A 19457-nucleotide genomic window follows, 5' to 3' on the forward strand; every position below is an offset into this window, starting at 1 on the left:
ATTATTGAGCAGTCAATGGATACTTACACTGAAAAAGTTTAATTTATTTCTCTCTTGGATACTTATACTGAAAAACATATATACACACACAACACACATGGAGGTGTTGAAATTCTGGAGCTGGTGTTTTAGATGGTTGTACTCCATCAGATGTGGGTAATGGGAACTGAACTCAAGTCCTCGACAAGAGCAATAAAAGCCCCTAAACCCTAAGATGCTTCTCAAAGTTATACCTCTAAATAACCATGACTCATTTTTTTTGTTTTAAATCAGGCACAATATTGTTGGTTGTCATGAATGGAAAAATTATGGGTTTCCTATTAAGGTAAAGATACAATTTATAGCCTTTTATGAATTTTTCTTCTTTAATTGATGTTAATATTCTTTATTTTGATTATATATAAATACATATAAATTTTTGTTTACTTTTAAGTTTTCATCTATTCTTTGTGACTTTCTCATCAAGCATCTTGATCCTATTTGTCTTCCCATTCACTTAAATTCACCCTTTGCAAGCTCCTCCCAAAAAGCAAAATAAAATTTAAGAGAAAAGAATAAAAAAAAGAGAAAAATCTCATGGAAACTGTAGTGTGGCACAGTGAATCCATATATGTTTACTTGCAAGTGTTTATTGCAAAGAGTCATCGCTCTGATTCAAGGTCTCAGGTTTCTGTTACACTGTTGAAACAGGGCCTTCACTGGGATAACTCTTGAATAACCTTTTGTTTGTTGCCTTACACTATGGAGATCTTGCAGCTTGGGTCTGCAGGACCAGCTCCAGCAGATCATAGCTGGGATGGATGTTTGGGTGGGCCAACTCACAGCCCTGGTTCTAGGCCTGTGTGGCTACAGGGTTGGTCAGCCTGCCCCCTCTCTCCCATCTCCTCACCACTGGTTAGTTCCCCCTGGGCAGCAAGGAGCAAGAGGCAGGCAGCTTCTTCTGCTCTCACACCTTGGGGGCCAGTTCACCCACAAGTATACCACCAGGACTAGCTCTGTTGTGTTGTCACTTTCCTGAGTGCTGCAGCTGGTAAGGGGCAGGGACCGCTCTCTCACTCTCACGGCCTTAGGGCCAGCTCTTGCACCTGCCCCAGACAGTGGGTACCATCTTTTGCTCACCTACACCACACTGTATGGCAGATGAAGGGGAAGGTCAGATCACTTTCTTGGGTCTTGCTCACCCACATTCCCGTCAACAGGGTCAGCTTTACTGTGTTGCCCAGGTGAGGTGCAGGGTCTCTCACCCAACTGCTGCACCCAAGTGAGGGGGTCCAGTGAGAGGCAGGGAAAACTCTGCGCAATCCTGTCCTCTCGACCTTTGTTGGTGATAGGAGCCATTGACATCAACACAGACCACGGTGGCAGGGGAGTCTCGGACCCAGACTTATACTTGCCAGCAGTCCAGGCAAGGACATCGCCATGGTCCAGGTGGCAAGCAGGCCACCCACCTCGGCCGGCTCCTCACTGCCTTCACCTCTTCAGATCTGCTTCTCCACAAGACAGGAACTGTCAGTCTCCCGTAGACCCCACTATATATTTATTTACTCACCATAATGGGACCCATGTTTTCTCACTGTTGCACCGGGCAGGCCACCTCGGCAGGTGTAGGGGTCCCCTTCTCCTCCACATACATATTTCTATAGAAAGATTTATTTACATTTATGATACCGAAAGCTAATTTACTAGACTATGGCGAGGAGGCACCACATCAAATATTAACACTGCACTGAATTTCAAACGCTAGAATTTCTTAATGACATTAAGCTGATTATGTGAACAACTTGAATGGCTTGTTTTCATCATAAAATTGTGTATGAAAGTGTAACTATGAATTTACTCTTTAAAATTATGAGATTATTAAATTAAAAGTTTCAAGTGGTTGCCATAGCATTGATCGCTCAATCTTGTGCTGTTTTCTGTCCAAAGTGTAGCTTATTTTACTTAGATTATTATTTCCATAAAGGTGATAAAAATCAAGCTAATTTTTTTAGGAAATGAAAGAAGTCCCATGCTTGGGTAAAAATACATATAAGCTTGAAGATAAAAACCATTAGAAACAGTACCAGTTTTTTCTGTATTATTTAGTTGTACTACAGTGTATAAAGAGGAAATGCCAGGAAATTAGTGTGGTAGCATATGTCCTTAATTCCAGCACTTGAGAGACAAGGGCAGAAGGCCTCTCATAAACTCAAGGCCAGCCTGGTCTACATATGAAGTTTCAGGCTAGTCAGGGGTTCATAGTGTGATCCCGTCTCATAAAATGGAATAAATCACAAATATCAGTTACTGAAAGCATTCATTAAAAAGGTTAAAATGTGGCCAGGTGTGGTAGCACAGGGCTTTAATCTCAGCACTCAGGAGTCCAGCCTGGGCTACATAGTGAGTTCCAGCACAAACAGAGACACATAGGTAGAATTTGTTTCAATAAATAAATAATAATATCTAATTAATTTAAAAAGTTTAGTTGGTGACATGTCTGTAATCCTAGCACGTGGAATCATGAGACAAGAGAAGAAGAAGCTCAAGGCCAGCCTGGACTAGTTAAGAGAGACTGTTTAAAAAATTAAAAGGAAAGAACAAAAGAATAAATGTTCAAACCAATCAGGTTAATTTGTAGCTTCTTTTTTTGTTTATAAAATTCAGAAAGGAAAAATACCCAGATAAGTCATATATTAATTGGTCAAAGCCTATGATGGAGCAGGTTATATCTGGTAATAAACGTGAATAGACATAAACACATACAATACATTGAAAAAAGAAGCTGTGAATTTGAAAAAGAGCAAGGAGGGCTATATGGGAGAGCTTGGAGTAACTAAAGAGAAGGGGGAAGTGTAGTTATATACAAGAGTTTTTCAACAAACTCAGGTGGGGTCAGAGTTAAAAACAAGAAACGCTTTAATCTGCAAAGGTTAAAGATTCTTTTGATGTTTAAGGCTCTGCTCAGATGTTGAGTGTCCTAGTTTTGCTACTTGGTGTGGGAAGATACAACTTAATAGAGATGATGAAATAAACATGTCGTACAGATGTACCAGGTCGGCTGGAAGCCACTTACTCAGATCTGTTCACCGAGCAGGTAACAGTAACTCAAACGTGTATTGCTTATGCAGAACAACAAGCCCAAAGGTACAAACAAGCAAATAGAAAGAGGTTTGCTTCAAATGTGTGTGCTTGTGTATGTTGCCAGACTTGTCAGTCTCAAAGTGCAATATTTCATCCATGTGTTGGTCTTTTTATAAGATGTTAGGGAAAAAAAATTCAAAACCTTTTGAGGGGTAAAGTCTCTTTGTAACAGTCCAGTCAAAACCAGAGAAATTGTGGATTTCAGACCACAGGTTGACTGATTTTTTTTAAAGCGGATAAAAGATTTTTCATAAAAAGAAGTAAAAAGTGCCCTTACATTATAGAGGTCCCTTTAAGACCTCCCACACGGCTGCTCAGACCGACAACTCGGACATCCCTTAATATTACCACAGCATTCCAGCTAATTACTTAGAGACAGATAAAGCCACCCAAGGCCAACCAGTAAGTAGGAACGTATGTGAAGAGTGATCTCATCCAGGATTCTCAAAGAGACAACACAGACATGGGGGGGGGGGGGGAAGACAGAGAACCAAAACAGTATTGATGTTTTCTATCCCACCCATCTTCACTCTTCTCTCCATGCCCCCCGTCTCCATCTTTGATGTTTTCTAGCAGATGCACTCCTGCAGAACCATTAGGGTCTGCCAACTGCAGGGGATGGGTCCTTGACTGCGTTGAAGATGCATCAGGGGGATTTTAATGGACACGATCTTGGGATGATACGAACCCTGTTCGGAATATCTCCGGAAAACTGTAAAAACTTCACTGTGGGAAGTTGGCTTGGGAAAGAATCTGTGAAGGAATTGTATTTCAATATCTTGAAAAGTGATTAATTAGAGTAAGTTTTAGTGTGGCAAAATTTTCATTGAAAAACTACTATCTTCAAGTATTTAACTCGATTAGCTTAGCCGTATGTTTATTTACCTGTGCGTTCACGTGCAACCACTGTCACAGTCCAGGAAGGAAGGCCTCTACTTCCAATATTTACCTTATCCTGCTCCTTTAAAACCACCCAGAAGTCATTAGTCAGGACCACGAGGGGTGCACCCACCCACTGAGACAGTGGGGCTGATCTATTGGGAGCTCACCAAGGCCAGCTGGTCTGTGACTGAAAAAGCATGGGATAAAACCGGACTCTCTGAACATGGCGAACAATGAGGGCTGATGAGAAGCCAAGGACAATGGCACGGGGTTTTGATCCTACTTCATGTTCTGGCTTTGTAGGAGCCTAGCCAGTTTGGATGTTCACCTTCCTAGATATGGACGGAGGGGGGAGGACCTAGGACTTACCACAGGGTGGGGAACCCTGACTGCTCTTTGGACTGGAGAGGGAGGGGGAGAGGAGTGGGGGGAGGGGGAGAAGAGTGGGAGGAGGGGGAGAAGAGTGGGAGGAGGGGGAGAGAAATAGGAGGCTGGGAGGAGGCAGAAACTTTTTTTCGTTTTCTCAATAAAAAATTAAAAAGAAAAACCCAGAAAGTCTGCTCTTTCTAATCCTGACAGCTACTGATTTTGATACTTTTGTTTTTATTGTTTCAGACAAATACAAGCACTCACATAGGTTTTTTCTTTGATTAATGTTTTTGAAATTCATTCATATTGTATATATCAATTAGATGGTCCATTTTAAATCACTAAATATCATTCAATTCTAGCATATATCATAGTTGATTATTCATTTAGCATTTAATATTTGGAATGTCATTATTTTACTTTAAAAGCCAAAATTATTTAACAACATATAAAAAGAGAAAAATAGTACATATTAGGTACTATGTAATGTATTGACACTTTACACATTGTATAATTACATTGAACATACCTATCTCCTTTGTATTGTAAACCATGATGGTTTCTTAAGGGCATTTGCACTGTCAAGTTCTTTGGACATACCAATGAAAGAAAAATATTGATCTTTATTTTGTGTATATCTTAAATTTTTCTCTATCTGGCTATGTCTTAGAAATATTTTCTTACGATGTCTTCCAAAATATTGATTTTCTTTCTCTCATCTAAGGGATAACAATAAAATAAACAAAAATGAACAAGCGAGCAAAAATGATTAAGAGCAGATCTAGATCGTTACCTTAGTGCGACTCCATTGAAGAAAATTAAATTTTCATCTGCAAGTGATTATTAATTGGAGATAGCATCTATGTTATGGATGGGGGCACGCATCCACTTTCCTTTCAGCTCTAGGACCCCATCTGAGCAGACCTATGCAGGACCTGTGCACGCTGCCTCAGTCTCTGTGAATTCATATGTGCATCAGCCCCGCTGTCTCTAGAAGGCCTTGTTTCCTTGGTGTCCTCCACTCCCTCTGGCCCTTAAATTCTTTTTGCCTCCTCTTTTACAGGGAGCCCTGACCACTTTGAGATTTGATGGAGACATCTCTCATTTAAGATTCAGTGTTCCAAAGTTTCTCATTCTCTGTATATTGTCTGAGCTGGGGGGTCTCTGAATTTGTTGCATCTGCTGCAGGAAGCTAATCTGATGCTGACTGAGTAATATACTGATTTATTGAGTATATTAGAATGTCCTTAGGAGCTGGTTTATTGCTATGTTCCTCTAGTAAAGGAGTAGTATTTTGTTTTTCCCTAGGTTCCTGGGCTGTCTAGTTTCAGGTTCTTACTCACTTGGGTTCTGTCTCATAAAATAGGCCTTAAGTCAAATCAGATACTGGTTGGCGGCTTCCCCAGCTTTGTGCCATTATTGCACTAGTATATCTTATAGTCAGGACAACACTGGAGGGTCTGTAGCTGGGTTAGCGTTTATGTTTTCCTTTTGGTGTGCAGAGTACCTTGTTTCAAAGACTCTAGCATGGAGGGGTGAAGGCTCTAGGGAGGCACTTGCTCAACTTCTCTATGTTCAATGACCTGTGTAGACATTGTCTTCAGTAATGGGGCGTTGTCATCAGTTTATGAAGAACAATCTATATTCTTGGGAGAACCTGGATTGTTTGGGAGCTTCCATAGGCCCACTTTAGCTGACTACTCAATTAGGTGTAACCCATTTCTGGTACTGAAAGTCTCATTTGGTGACAAGAGATGTCCTGCTTGGGATCTTTCTCCACTGCCATTTGGTGATTTCACTTAGATTGCCTTTATGTATGTATGTGTTTTAGGAAACTTCAAATGTATTAGATTTCCAGACTACACCTCAACTTTGTCTCTTAATTTTAGTTGTATTCTTGTTTACATCTTTGATTTTGCAAAGTGTTTAACTGTCATAGAATGCTCTTCTTTTATGTCAATATTAATTACTAAATTCTCAATTATCAACTTGGAGTTTAGACTTAAGAGTAAGTACATCTCTCATTTAAATATGATGGTTTATAAATTGAAGAAAGTATGGATTTATATCACTAAAAACAAACTGATTAAAAGCAAAACCTCTATCCTAACTCTTACCTGGCCCCAACAAAAACTCACACTAAATAACTACAATATTAAATCTTCCATGAAGGAAAATTCTTTTTTAAAGTAGGTGAGTATTCTAATACTTAAATATTTTGCTTATTTAAATATCATTAACTTTATATTTATACATGGTCAAGTGAATGATTTCAAAGTTTAACAGTGCTTTTGTGTTCTATAGTGGGAAGGGGTTGAGTAGTTTATTTGCTGATTATAGTGGTCAATACTCACATATATTCCATAATATATACAAAAATTCTGGGGAACATTAAATTATCTTATAACTTTTTCTACTTTCTGTCTATTTTTAAGAACTTAAGGTGATTATATTAATTTTTTAATTTTTTATTTTATAATTAATTATGATGATTATGTTTAATTCTTGTGTTGTTTAGAACATAGTTGTTTATCTGAATGTTATTTCAAGTAATAATCAGATTAGTGACTTTTTTTAGAACAGGTAAGATAACTCATAGATGGTTTTACTATTTAATGATTTGAAAGATTTCATACAGCTTCCTGTCGCAACCATTATTGGATAGCAGAAGCCATGGCCCTGTGCTACCCCATGGCCACGCCCTCAGCATGGGCCATGCAATGACAAAAATGTCAGCAAGCCGAGGCATAGCCACCGCAAGCGCCTCACCAAGCATGCTAATTATGTTCAGGACATGATCCTGGAGGTGCACCATGGAGCTGCTCAGGTGTCCAAGGAGAAATGCACACTCAAATTCATCAAGAAGAAGATGGGCATGGACTTATGCTCCAAGAGGAAGTGGGAGGAGTTTAGCAGTCTGCGGGCAGCCTTGAGGAAGAAGGTAGCCAAGGACTGATGTCCCCAGCCCCAATAAATGCTGCTACTGCACACACACAAAAATTCACACAGTAGCTAAGAATAGAGTAAGTAGAAAAAATAGTGTTTGATTTGCTTTCTTCCCAATGTGCTCATTTCATGAATAAAATAACGCCTCACAAAATGGCGTTGATCCATGGTCTCTTAGCTTCTGCAGTACATCTATCCAGGACCTTCTGGCTTTCATAGTTTCCATAGAGAAGTCAGGTGTAAGTCTGATCAATTTACCTTTATAAGTTACTTGCCCTTTTTCCTTTGCAGCTCTTAATATTCTTTATTTAACCTGTATATTTTGTGTTTTGATTATTATATGGCGAGGAGATGTTTTTCTTTGATCCAGTCTGTTTGGTGTTCTGTATGCTTCTTGAATATTTAAATGAATATCTTTCTTTAAGTTGGGAAAGTTTTCTTCCATAATTTTGTTGAATATATTTTCTGGGCCTTTGAGCTGTGACTCTTCTCCTTCTTCTATTCCTATTATTCTTAAGTTTGGTTTTTTTTATTGTGTCCCATATTTCCTGAATGTTTTGTGTTGAGAATTTGTTGGCTTTGCTGTTTTCTTTGATCTGTTCATTTATTTTCTCTACGGTGTCCTCAGCATCTGAGATTCTTTCTTCTATCTCTTGTATTCTATTGATTATGCTTGTTTCTGTAGACTCTGCTTGTTGACCTAGATTTTCCATATCCGGCTGGTCCTCAGTTTGTATTTTCTTCCTTGCCTTCATTTCAGTTTTCAATTCTTGAACTGTTTCCATTACCTGTTTGATCGTTTTATCTTGGTTTCCCAGGGTATCATGTACATATTTACTCATTTCTTCAAACTTTTTGTTATACTTCTCATCCATTTCTATAAGGGCATTTTTTACATATTGTTTAAGGGACTCTATTGCGTTCATAAAGTCAATTTTTTCCACTTCTTCTGTGTTAGATTGCTCAAATACTTCTGTTGTAAGATCCTTGGGTTCTGGTGTTTTCATGTTGTTTTTCAGATTATTGGGTGAGTTCTTGCCTTGGCATCCGCCCATCTCCTTCTATTAATCCTATCTAATGGGTCTTTTAAAAACCGGATCAGGTTTCCCTGCTGGCCCAGGGCTCCGCTTACAAAATGCCCTTGCTCTGTTTCCTGGTTTCTGCCACAGGCCAGGAACCCTCTCACCCCTCCGAAGGGTCTTCAGGACAAGGCCAGGCTCCCCGTTTGCCAGTGACCTGGCCAACCAAAGGCCTACCTCTTTGATTTGATTGTAGTAGGGCGATCTGCTCTCCTTATTGCATACCTGACCCTGCCGCTTGCGTCTGCTGCCGCGCTGGTCTCCCAAAGCCTCTTCCTGAATGCGGTGTTGCTACGCATCTGGCTGCCTCTACGCCTCTGTGCATCTGGCCGCCGCTACGCCTCTGTGCAGTGACAGTGAGGTTAAAGCACTATCTTACACTGTATATCCCCACCATGAAAGATCTAAAACTGAGAAGAAAATTTGGTAGGAATGAGCAAAGCAAAATATAGATTTATATGGGGAAAGATTCAAGTCCTCAGCAACACCAGAGCTTGCAGAGATTGAAGATAACTAGGTCACCATGATACTGTAACAGTAGGTAGCAAAAGAAAAAGTGGGGAAGGGTGAAAGAATTACCTGTGTCTGATGGAAAGGAAGTGTTGGATGCTGTAGAATGGTGGTGTTGGGTTGGCTTGCTCTCCTAATTTGGAAGGTCTATCTTCTGAAGATTGCACAAAGGCAAGAGAATTTCTCTCCAGATGCTTTCAAAAGGAAGATAGTTTGGATCAGCCATTCCTTTGTCAGAGGAACAAGGGAACAAACGCAGCATCAGGAATAACACATTCTCTCTCTTCCTGCCTCTCTCTCTGTCCCTCCATCTCCCTTTAGCCCTTCTCCATCTTCTTTCCTTGTCCCCTCTCTTGTGTGAATGCTCTGTGTGTGGGCATGTGGGTATCAGTGTGTTTGTCAATGTCACAAGACATTATGGGAGTTAGTTCTCCCCTTGAGATCAAGGTTGTCAGACTTTACAGTAAAGAACTTTATCCACTATGCCATATTGGTTGTCCACAAATGACATGTTTATATGTCTATTATTAAAATTATGGGGCTGTAATAAGATATTTAGATTTTCATGAGTTATCCAGAACTGTTCTACCATCACTCAGACACCATAGCTTACTATCAGTTTAACTTAAAACATATTCAGTAAGTCAGCTGCGTTCATGGGGGAAAAAAAGAAAGGAAATGAAATGGCTTTGGAGGTGGCAGCAGAATAAAGTTTCAATTAATTGTACCAAGTTAAATAGACCAAAGGAAGAGGTACTAGAGATAATAGGTAAACTCTGTTTGTTTTCTAGTATTTTCTCTGGCTTTCTGTCAGTGTCAACTAGAAAGAGCCACAGCTTGTTAGATGTCTAGTCTGTCTCATAGAAGTCTATAAAAAATACACATGCAAACTATACTTTTTTTTCCCTTGGGGCAGGGAAGAGGTTAAAACAAAAGCGAGACCAAAATGTTCAAACAAGATTTTGATGCAGTTATCCTAAAATATAGGAAAGTTCAAAGTTAAAATTGACTCAAAATCAATTCCATATTTATGTTAAAAGGTGAAAGGTTAAAAATAGCTAGAATAGCTACCATAAATACGTGACTTGGCATGAAGCAAGAGACAGCACGTGGGGGGTGGTAGAGGTGGGTAGAGCAATAACTGGGGGAAAGGAATGGCCAGGTGTCATTAATTTTAATAAATTTTTAGCATCCTTAGTGCATATCAAAATTACTTCTGTTAGTAGGAACCTAGAAAAGTAAGAAGAAATAAGTTTTTTCAATTTTGACACCTTCTACTACAGTTATAAGAATGCTAACCATTGCGTGTGTGTGTGTGTGTGTGTGTGTGTGTGTTTCTTAGTATCTTTTAAAGGCAAGTTTTCCATACTTATCTTTACACATGTGTGGTGTTCTCTAAATGAGGACAGTATTCTTGGGCATACATAAACCATTTTTCAATATCCTTTAACATTTAGGCATTAGCACTGCTTGACTCTGGACATAGAGTTCAGTAGGTGTCCCATTAACATTGTGTAGAAAAAGAGCCTCATTTTTTCTGTAACCACTGATCCCCTTGTTAGACATCCCTGCAGTGTGTACTGATAGAGGAACCACAAAACTCCTCATGGTAACTGCAGACCCGCACCAATCCCAGTACTCAATCACCCCGCCTCAGCTCACAGCAGACATTGTTTACACAACGGCAATCAACAGAGTAAATTTAGAATATCCTAGAATAAATTATGATAAATTCCCTGCTTCAGGCCGATAACTTAATGGATCGGACTCAGACTATCTCCTAGAGGAATGAATTGATGAGCACTCTTTTTAGGGAGTAATTTTGGTGGAGCTTTGTGCAATGTTCAAAAGAGGAACATTTTAACCACTTTTTAAAAATTCTACATTTGTGCTTTTGGAGATAATAATAATAATAATAATAACAACAACAACAACAATATAATGGTCTTTTGTGGATTAAGGGATAAAGTGTTTGGAAGGAGAGAATGACAAGATCTTGCTGCAAAGACGATGCCTTCTCATGTTTTTCCTCCCGCTAGAGTGACCTCATGATCTACAGAATGAAACCTGCGGACTGTGCCAGGTTCGCAATTCCTAACATCTTTTTTGTCTCTAGTGAGGGTGACTGGCTAATATCTTTGCAAATCTATCAAAGCAATTCTTTTTGCATGCTCTTTCTTGGAATTTCACTTCCACATGTGAGACTGAGTCGTCTCTACGAATCCGTGGCTCACCTTTGACTTCCAAATCTGTACCAGCAGCCTGCAGTGAAGAAAACAGGAGCCTCCGCTAGTCCCAGTTCATCCCCACTTCCCTCTACCTCTGACCCTTTTCAGTTTCCATCGCTTCAGTTTAATGATTTCCTTTTTCATTCTAATGCCTTGATCCATTTGATCAGGATTATGTTTCTCAAAGTGTCCGTGCTCCACAGATGGGCATGTACACACACACACACACACACACACACACACACACACACACACACACACTCACAGCTTGAGGTCACAGAGCAAGACTTTTTTAAATTTTCAGTTCTTAGCACTCCAAACCCTGTTTGATGGAAGTCAATGTTGGTTAAGCATGCTGCGGAGGGAACGGGCAACATTCAAGCAGTTTGAAAATGACTGCCCTTGAGGGGCTTGCTCAATGAGCAAGAAGCGTTTCTGTGACTGCCCAGCTGTTTCACACAGGGAGAAATGATTTGGTTCTGGGCTGAGGCAAAATTGGGTTTCCATTCCTTTTGTTATGTTCGTTGAGTGACTGGGTGAGTTGGGGTGAGCCCATTCTCGCCTTTGACTCATATCTATAAAGTGGGATTAATAACAGTGACTTTTAGAAAATGCTTGAAGTGTGAATGCGAATAATAAGTCTAAAGAATTTGGTGGTTAGTGAACACTCAAAAATTATTAAACATAATGATGACTTCTCTGCTTTTAATCCATGATAACCACATCCTTCTGTTATGCGTGTCCTCTTGAGCTGTTTCTAATAATTGTTAGCTGGTTATAAGAAAAATCTGGTCTGTAGAGGGGAAAAGAACAATGTAGAGATTTCTCCTGTGAACATGTTTTGCAAATTAGAAATCACAACGTAAATATTATAAAAATGAGAATAAGCTTTCATGTTTCCTGTTTATAGCACTACCCCAAATGGACGAGTATATCGTGAAATAAGGCACCAAATGTTAAGTGTTGGGATGGCAATGTCAGGATGGAAGTGGCAAAGAGATTAAGAAGGAAAGTGAGTTTGAGCTCATGCAATGGATGTGTTCTTTTGGTTGCAAGCAACAGCGGGTTTTGTAGCACTGTTTATTAAAATTGGCTCAAATTTACTCTTGAAATAGGCAGAAGAACGAGCTTTATCAGGACTAGTTAAAGAGCACAAAAATCATTCTTTCCTGAGGAAATTCAAGATGATCTTACTGTAAAAAAAGAGCAATGTCTATTTTTCTGAGAAGGCCTTACATTCACACTGTGGATTCTCTGCATCCATGGTGTTGCCTGTAGCAGCAACAGTAATTACCATGTGTTTTAGACTTAATAGTCTCACTTACATTTTGAACATTTGCACAAGTCACGTATTAATCCTATTTTACAGATATGGTGAGACAGGTTAAGGAGCTCACTAAAGACCAGCAGATCACAGATCACAGTGATTCACCCAAGCTCAACAGGGGGGTGAAATTATGAAAAAGCCCAGCTTTGTCTGTGTCCAAAGCCTTATTCTGTAAACCAGTATGATCTTGTATTCAAGTATGATAAGTCTACTTGTAATGTTAATAATATTTCATTTTTATAAAAACTGGTTATCATGAAAAATTTATTGTGGGGAAAAATCAGAAAATAATTAAAACGGGAAAATAGCATATTAAGTGTTCCAAATGAAGAGTGTATTTCATACCTACATGAAAACAAGGGGTTACAAATAGATGGAAAATTATCTTATTTACAAGATGGAAAGTTCTTTCCACAATATAATAAAGATCCTAATCTCTCAGCTGTTTTTATAGACAATTGATAGTTATGGATTGACATTGCGAATAAGAAATGGTCTCCACTGAAGAATACCATGGTGGTGACATTTTCTGAGAAAGTGCTCACCATGAAGCTTGGGCCAGGTTTGTGGTAGTAACTCTTAATACTTTGGGAGCCAAAAATCCTTTTCAGTACACAATGTGAACTAGGAATCAGTTTATCTTAGGGAGAGCTACATTCACACAATTTCTGTACAAATACTTTCTTAGACTAGGCCAAAATGTCCCATAGATTTATTTATTTTTTATTTTTTAAAAAGTATTTATTTATTTATTATGTATACAATAGTCTATCTGTATGTATGTCTGCAGGCCAAAAGAGGGCTCTAGACCTCATTACAGATGGTTGTGAGCCACCATGTGGTTGCTGGGAATTGAACTCAGAACCTTTGGAAGATCAGGCAATGCTCTTAACCACTGAGCCATCTCTCCAGCCTCCCATAGATTTATTTTATCCAAGTTATAATTATATGTTTTTGAGAATACATTGGAGACTTCCAAAATCCCAAGAAATTTCTGTCTTAGTTACAAACTAGCCACGTACTTGTTTCATTCATGCATTTATCTATTAACTTATTAATTTATTATGTAAGTTACATAAATAATACCACCATGCAAAGGAACATACTGAACATGAAAAATCATCTCTTCAGAGAGAAGCACTTACTATAAGTCAGAATATGGGATGCTGCAGTTTTGAAGAACTAAATACTTATTCTTAGGAAATAACATGGAAATAAGGGAAGAAAACTCAGTGGACATATCTATTCAAGAAAGGCTACACTTGTTAATCCTTCTAATCTTATCAAAGAGTTCCACTCCAAGGTGATGAGACCCTCAAATATAGGTGCATAAAAGAACCATTCTTATTCAAGCCCCCACACTTATTCTTTCTCTTTTACTCCTTCAGCAAGTTTAGAAGAAATACTTTCACAATTTGTCAAGAAGTAAACTGAGCTTAATGGAGTGTAAGTTACTTGCTTATGATTTCATATGGCAAGGCCAGGATACAAATTCAATCATTAACTTTATTCAAGCAGCAGACCCAAGTCTATACAGAGTTTTATGTAATGAACTAATTTTCTATAAAAACGGTTTCATTATTTTAAGTAAATGAGTGTTCTGCCTGCATGTATGGTTGCATACCATGTGTGTGCTATGCCTGCAGAGGTCAGAAAAGGGTGTTTGAACCCTTAGCATTAGAGTTACCCATGATTGTAAACTACCATATGGATGCTGGGAATTAAGCCCAGGTCCTCTGGCAGAACATCTAGTGATCTTAACCACTGGGTCATCTCTCTAGGCTCAGAGACACTTAAAAAAAATGCTACATGTGTTTTGGAAATACAGTTTGATCAGACAGCTGAGCCAGCTTGTCCAGCAATGAAGGAACTTTCAGTTGAGTTCCATTTTGTTGCTATTTGTATTTACAAGACTGACACATAATTGAAGGTTTTGACTTCTGAGTTTATACACAAAATTAAATTAGATGCTCTTTCAGGTCTTTTGAGCTTTAGGCTTCTATGAAAGACTCATTCAGATTATCAAAATATTAATAAAGTTGGCGGCTGGAGAGATGGCTCAGAGGTAAAGAACACTGGCTACTCTTCCAGAGGTCCTGAGTTCAATTCCCAGCAACCACATGGTGACTCACAACCATCTGTAAGAAGATCTGGTGCCCTCTTCTGTACTGTAGGTAGGATACATGCAGGAAGAACCCTGTATACATAAAAATTAAAAAAAAGCTTTAAAAAATATTAATAAAGTTAAATAATTCAAAGACTGATTAGTAGATTATATCTCACATATTATTTTAATCTATTGGAAAAGAGATCTGTTTATATTATTATATTTTAAGAAAACAAAAACCCAGAGGCAAACGATTACTCACCAGCAACAAATAGGTATTGGGAGCCTATTTAATAAAAATTTCATTTAAGGAGTGTTAGCATTGACTTAAACAACTATTTGCTGGGCAGGAATATCAACAAGAATATAATATAGCTGTTTTGAAGGAAAATGCTCAGACAAAATAAGAATGATCAATTTTAAAAAGGATTTTGTTCAGTTTTATTCTTTAAAAAATGAAAACAATAAATGTCAGAGGCAAAACAGTCCCCATGTTTACTGTCCAGTCAGTGACTTCAGTGGAGCTCAGAGCGGAGCTCTGCTCTTCAGTGGCTCACATCAAGGCTCTTTTCGTAGCTTAGATAGGGTTTTAGTCTTCCTCTTTTTCAGCTAGTCTCTTGCTCTGTTTAAATGAGGGCTCTCATACAGATTTATTCATCATCTCAGAAATAATTACCATTTGGGAAATGAGCCTTTCCCATCGCCTCTCCTCTGCACTTGTTCCCTGGTGTTACTAAAATTAATACAATTTCATTTATTATTTTGTATTTAATGCCCACTCCAACCCAAGGCCTGATTCTAGTTGCATTTCCCAGTTTTAGCTTCTATTGATTGTTTTTTTTTTCAGTTCTAATTTCACAAGAACTTTAAACCTGACAGTCATGCCTTTTCAGCCAGAATTGGCTCTAGCTTGAGGAGTGTCTATGCTTGGGATATTTCTAAAGCTAAAATTCTCACATGACAAGAATCATCATTACCCTGTACTGTGGTTATGTATTCACTTAGGAGCCCTTTGCCTTTCTCTTGTTATTTTTAAGACTTCTTGAATATGAATTGTAGAGTGAAGTGATTATCACAAAGTGTGGTGCTTTGGAGAGGGGAAATAGGAACTTCCCCCTTTCAAACACCCTTTCCCTCTCCGCATTTTTGTTGGTTTAGAGTGGGTGAATGTTGCCAGTCAATTTCTGGAACTGAGAATATTTCCAAATCCATCTTTAGTTCCAGCTGTTTGTCTGTCTCTTCTGACTTCTTCATCTCACTGGTCCATGACCTAATACCTCTGCAAGGTCAGTTTCAACCCTGATTACATCTCATTCACGTTTCTAGCCCCACACCACCTCCCCTTCCTCTGAACTCTGTCTGATTTTGACATGCTAGCATCTAACCCTGTGTTTCTTTCTATTTTATGAAAGGTTCATTTGCACAAACCTTCCAACATGATAGTTTTACTAGGCAGTACTTAGTTTTCAATACATTTTCACATGGAGCATGAATCTTAGTTAACGCAAGCTATTTTAACAACATGTTTGCAATGTCTGACACATTTTTATTCTGAAATAATTTGTTTGGATTTTGGTCTCCTGAAATACTTATTAAAGTTCTCTGTTTTTTTAAATCTCATTCATCTACCTGGTTGGTATTTATTAAAGCTCTGCAGGTATTACTTACACTGCAGGGCACTGGTATATGAATCAATGACTGAGACCCAGGTACAAATTACCATTGCTGGGGCATTATTCTTACTGTTTTTCCATGGTTATAGTCTATTGGGATTTCCTAGAAAAGTAGACAGGAGACAGACTAGTTTTGCTTATAAAAAACAAGGAAGATCATATGGCTACAATCACACACAGTTAGGCAACATAAATTTGGAATAGATAGATGTCCCGTTTAGGGATGAGCAGTCTCAGGGAACACTTTAAAAGGGGGAGGAGAAATAATGCAAGAGCTGAGGTATGTGTATGATGTGTTTCACTATATAATGTATGAAATGTTTAAGAATAAAGAAAAATAGGCACTGGAGAGATGACTGGATGATGAAGAGGACCCGAATTCGGTCAGTTTTTTAGCACGACCTGGGACAACTAATAACTGCTTGTGACTCCAATGCTCTCTTCTGACATCTGTGAGCAACTTCACTCAAGTATACAAACACATCACCCTTATACATGTATTTAAAAATGAGTCTTAAAATAATAATAAAAAATTAATATATAAAAATGAAACACGCATTTCTATCTGGCTCCAAATATCCTTTATGGCTCTTTGGCTAGGTTAGGCAAAATTATAAAGAAGAATGCAGGCTTCTCTTGCCGCTTTCACCCCTACCTGTGATATCTTTGGTCTAGAGAGAATTTTTTGGAGAGGCTTATAGTGGACTGAATATTTTTTCCATTTCCAAATTCAAATTTGGAGACCCCAAGCCCCCATGTGATAACATCAAGAGGGAAACATCTGGGTAACAATGAAATCGTGAAATGAGCTCTCTCATGGGTGGAACTGCTGCCTCACAAGAGAGATATCAACTCTTACTCTCTCCAGGACGTGAGGCCCTAGAAGATAGGCTTGACCAGAGCTCAGCTATGCTGACATCCCAGTCTTAGCTTGCAGCATTTAAAATTGTAGGAAACTAGAATTCTATTATTTAAATATTTACTCTAGAGTTTTTTTTTTACAGTTTTTCAAAGTGACGATGACAAAATTTGTCCCCTTTATGTGATTTTGAGGTTAAAATTATGACTTTGAAAAAAATGTATGAAATGAATATATGTTTTCTATTTGGTTTGGGATACTGGAAACTTCAAAAGACATTTTAAATTAGTTATTGTAGGAGACTGTGTATGTGGAATAATGAGTAAACGATTAAGGAGCTTGGTTAATTACCAAAAGAAACTGAAAATCACAATTTTTAGGAATATATTTTGTTTAATTCTCACTAAATTACCTGTTCTGGCCGTGTTTGCGTGTCCGTTACGCTTGTCTCCCACATGCTGTGTAGCAAAGGAGGGCTTTGAACTCTTGGTCCTCTTTCCTCTGCTTCAAGAGTGAGGGAATCACGGGCATGTGATGAAAGAGAAAAAAATGAATTATGTAATTCTTCCTACAAAAGAGGGAAAGAGAAACTACAGGATTCACTTTTTTATATCTTTCATCATTCAGTAACTATTTTATTTTCCTGCTACAACATTTATAAAAGTCATTCAATCCATCTTATTGTCATGCCTTCATTTTTACTTTTATAAAATCCACTGTTGACGGTATTGTCATATTTTCATCAATGCACGTGGACATATGGCAAAGGCGGCAATGACTCAAACCTGGATTTGGTGAATATTGATAACTAAGAATATCATAGCCTAAAGCCACGCCTCCCGGGGGAAAATGTCCATGACAAAATACATGGCTTTTAGAACTGCAAGTCAGTCTAAACAATTAAACAGCAACTTTTAGGCTTTTAGAGGTTCATCATTTTATGCAATATAACTTGCAGAACAGAGTCAAAAGATAGGTTGTCCTCATTTACAGAAATATAAAATTATTCATGTTTGTAAGCATCTTGCTGTTTTCCATTACATAGAACTTGTTACACTATGCAAAGTCAAAGCTAAATGGAATAACCATGAGTGAGAAGAGCTTCCCAAGCAGATAAGTCCTGCTGACCGTTTGCCAAAGTCCAGTTGTGCCGTTTATTTTTAGAGAAGGAGTGGTTATCATGCCTACATGCTCTTCTACTTTTGTCTAGAAGGGCAGAACCACCCAAGTTGACTTAAAAGCAAAACTTAGATATTATGAGGGCATTAGAGTATAGCATTTCTGTGCCATCTGCTGATACCTAGTCTGAAAGAAAGAAGTTGTCTTTGACCATCATACTATAGATCAGCAAATGACTAAGTTATATCACTCTGGAGAGTGGTAAACTGCATTATTATGTTGTCTCATGACATGAGAAGTAATGAGTATTTAAATGTGTTTTGAATAAGATCGTTATATGCTGAGGTTTATTTCTTAAAACACCCACTGGGGGTGTTTTCATGGTGCTGCTAGAACTAGTTAAATATCATTTCTCCCAGCAGGGAGTTGCTGGGCATTTAGGCTGCTGAGCGGAAAACTGAGTTGTTTGCACAGTGATACACAAACAATTAAGTATCTAAATGTAGACTCTAATTATCAAGCAAAGAAAGCCTTTGGTACCTGAAGTTATTATCCATACTAAATTTTTATAGGAAATAAATTTAGAAAATGAAAAAAATCCATATTGATCATGATAAAATCTTGGTAAACATTAAAATTTCATAGGAATAGTATATCTTTGGGATCATTATGCTGTTTTAAATAATAAAATGTTAATTTTGATGACTATGAATATATCTTAGTCAATCAAGTACATGTTGTATAAACACAGAGACCTGAATTTGATGATCAGAACCCATGTTAAAAAATAAAATGTTAGGCATGGTGGTACAGACTTCTAATCCAAGTGTGGGGAGGCAGAGAATGGCTGATTCATGGCCTTCTGGTGAGTTTCAGGCTGATTGGAGATACTTTTCCAAAAAAGAAAGGAACAATGGGAAAACCATAGGAAGAATGACCTCTTATCCTGTTCTTGGCTTCCACATACACATGCATGCAATTGCACATTACCCTCATATGCAGTTTCACACACACACACAGACACACAGACACACACATACAAACACACACTCGTGTGTGTGCTAGGGAGAAAGCACGCTTGTCATATATTTTCCTCTTTTATGTGATTTTTTAAAAATATTTTCACATTCCTACTGATTTATAGAGAAATATGTGGTTGTTTTTATTTTAAAAACAGAAGCTAAGAAATTATTTGATTGAAAAAGTTGTAATTACCTTTTTCTTTCAAAGAATCTATT

The sequence above is a fragment of the Microtus pennsylvanicus genome, chromosome 9, assembly GCF_037038515.1.
Source record: "Microtus pennsylvanicus isolate mMicPen1 chromosome 9, mMicPen1.hap1, whole genome shotgun sequence".
Classification (NCBI taxonomy): Eukaryota; Metazoa; Chordata; class Mammalia; order Rodentia; family Cricetidae; genus Microtus; species Microtus pennsylvanicus.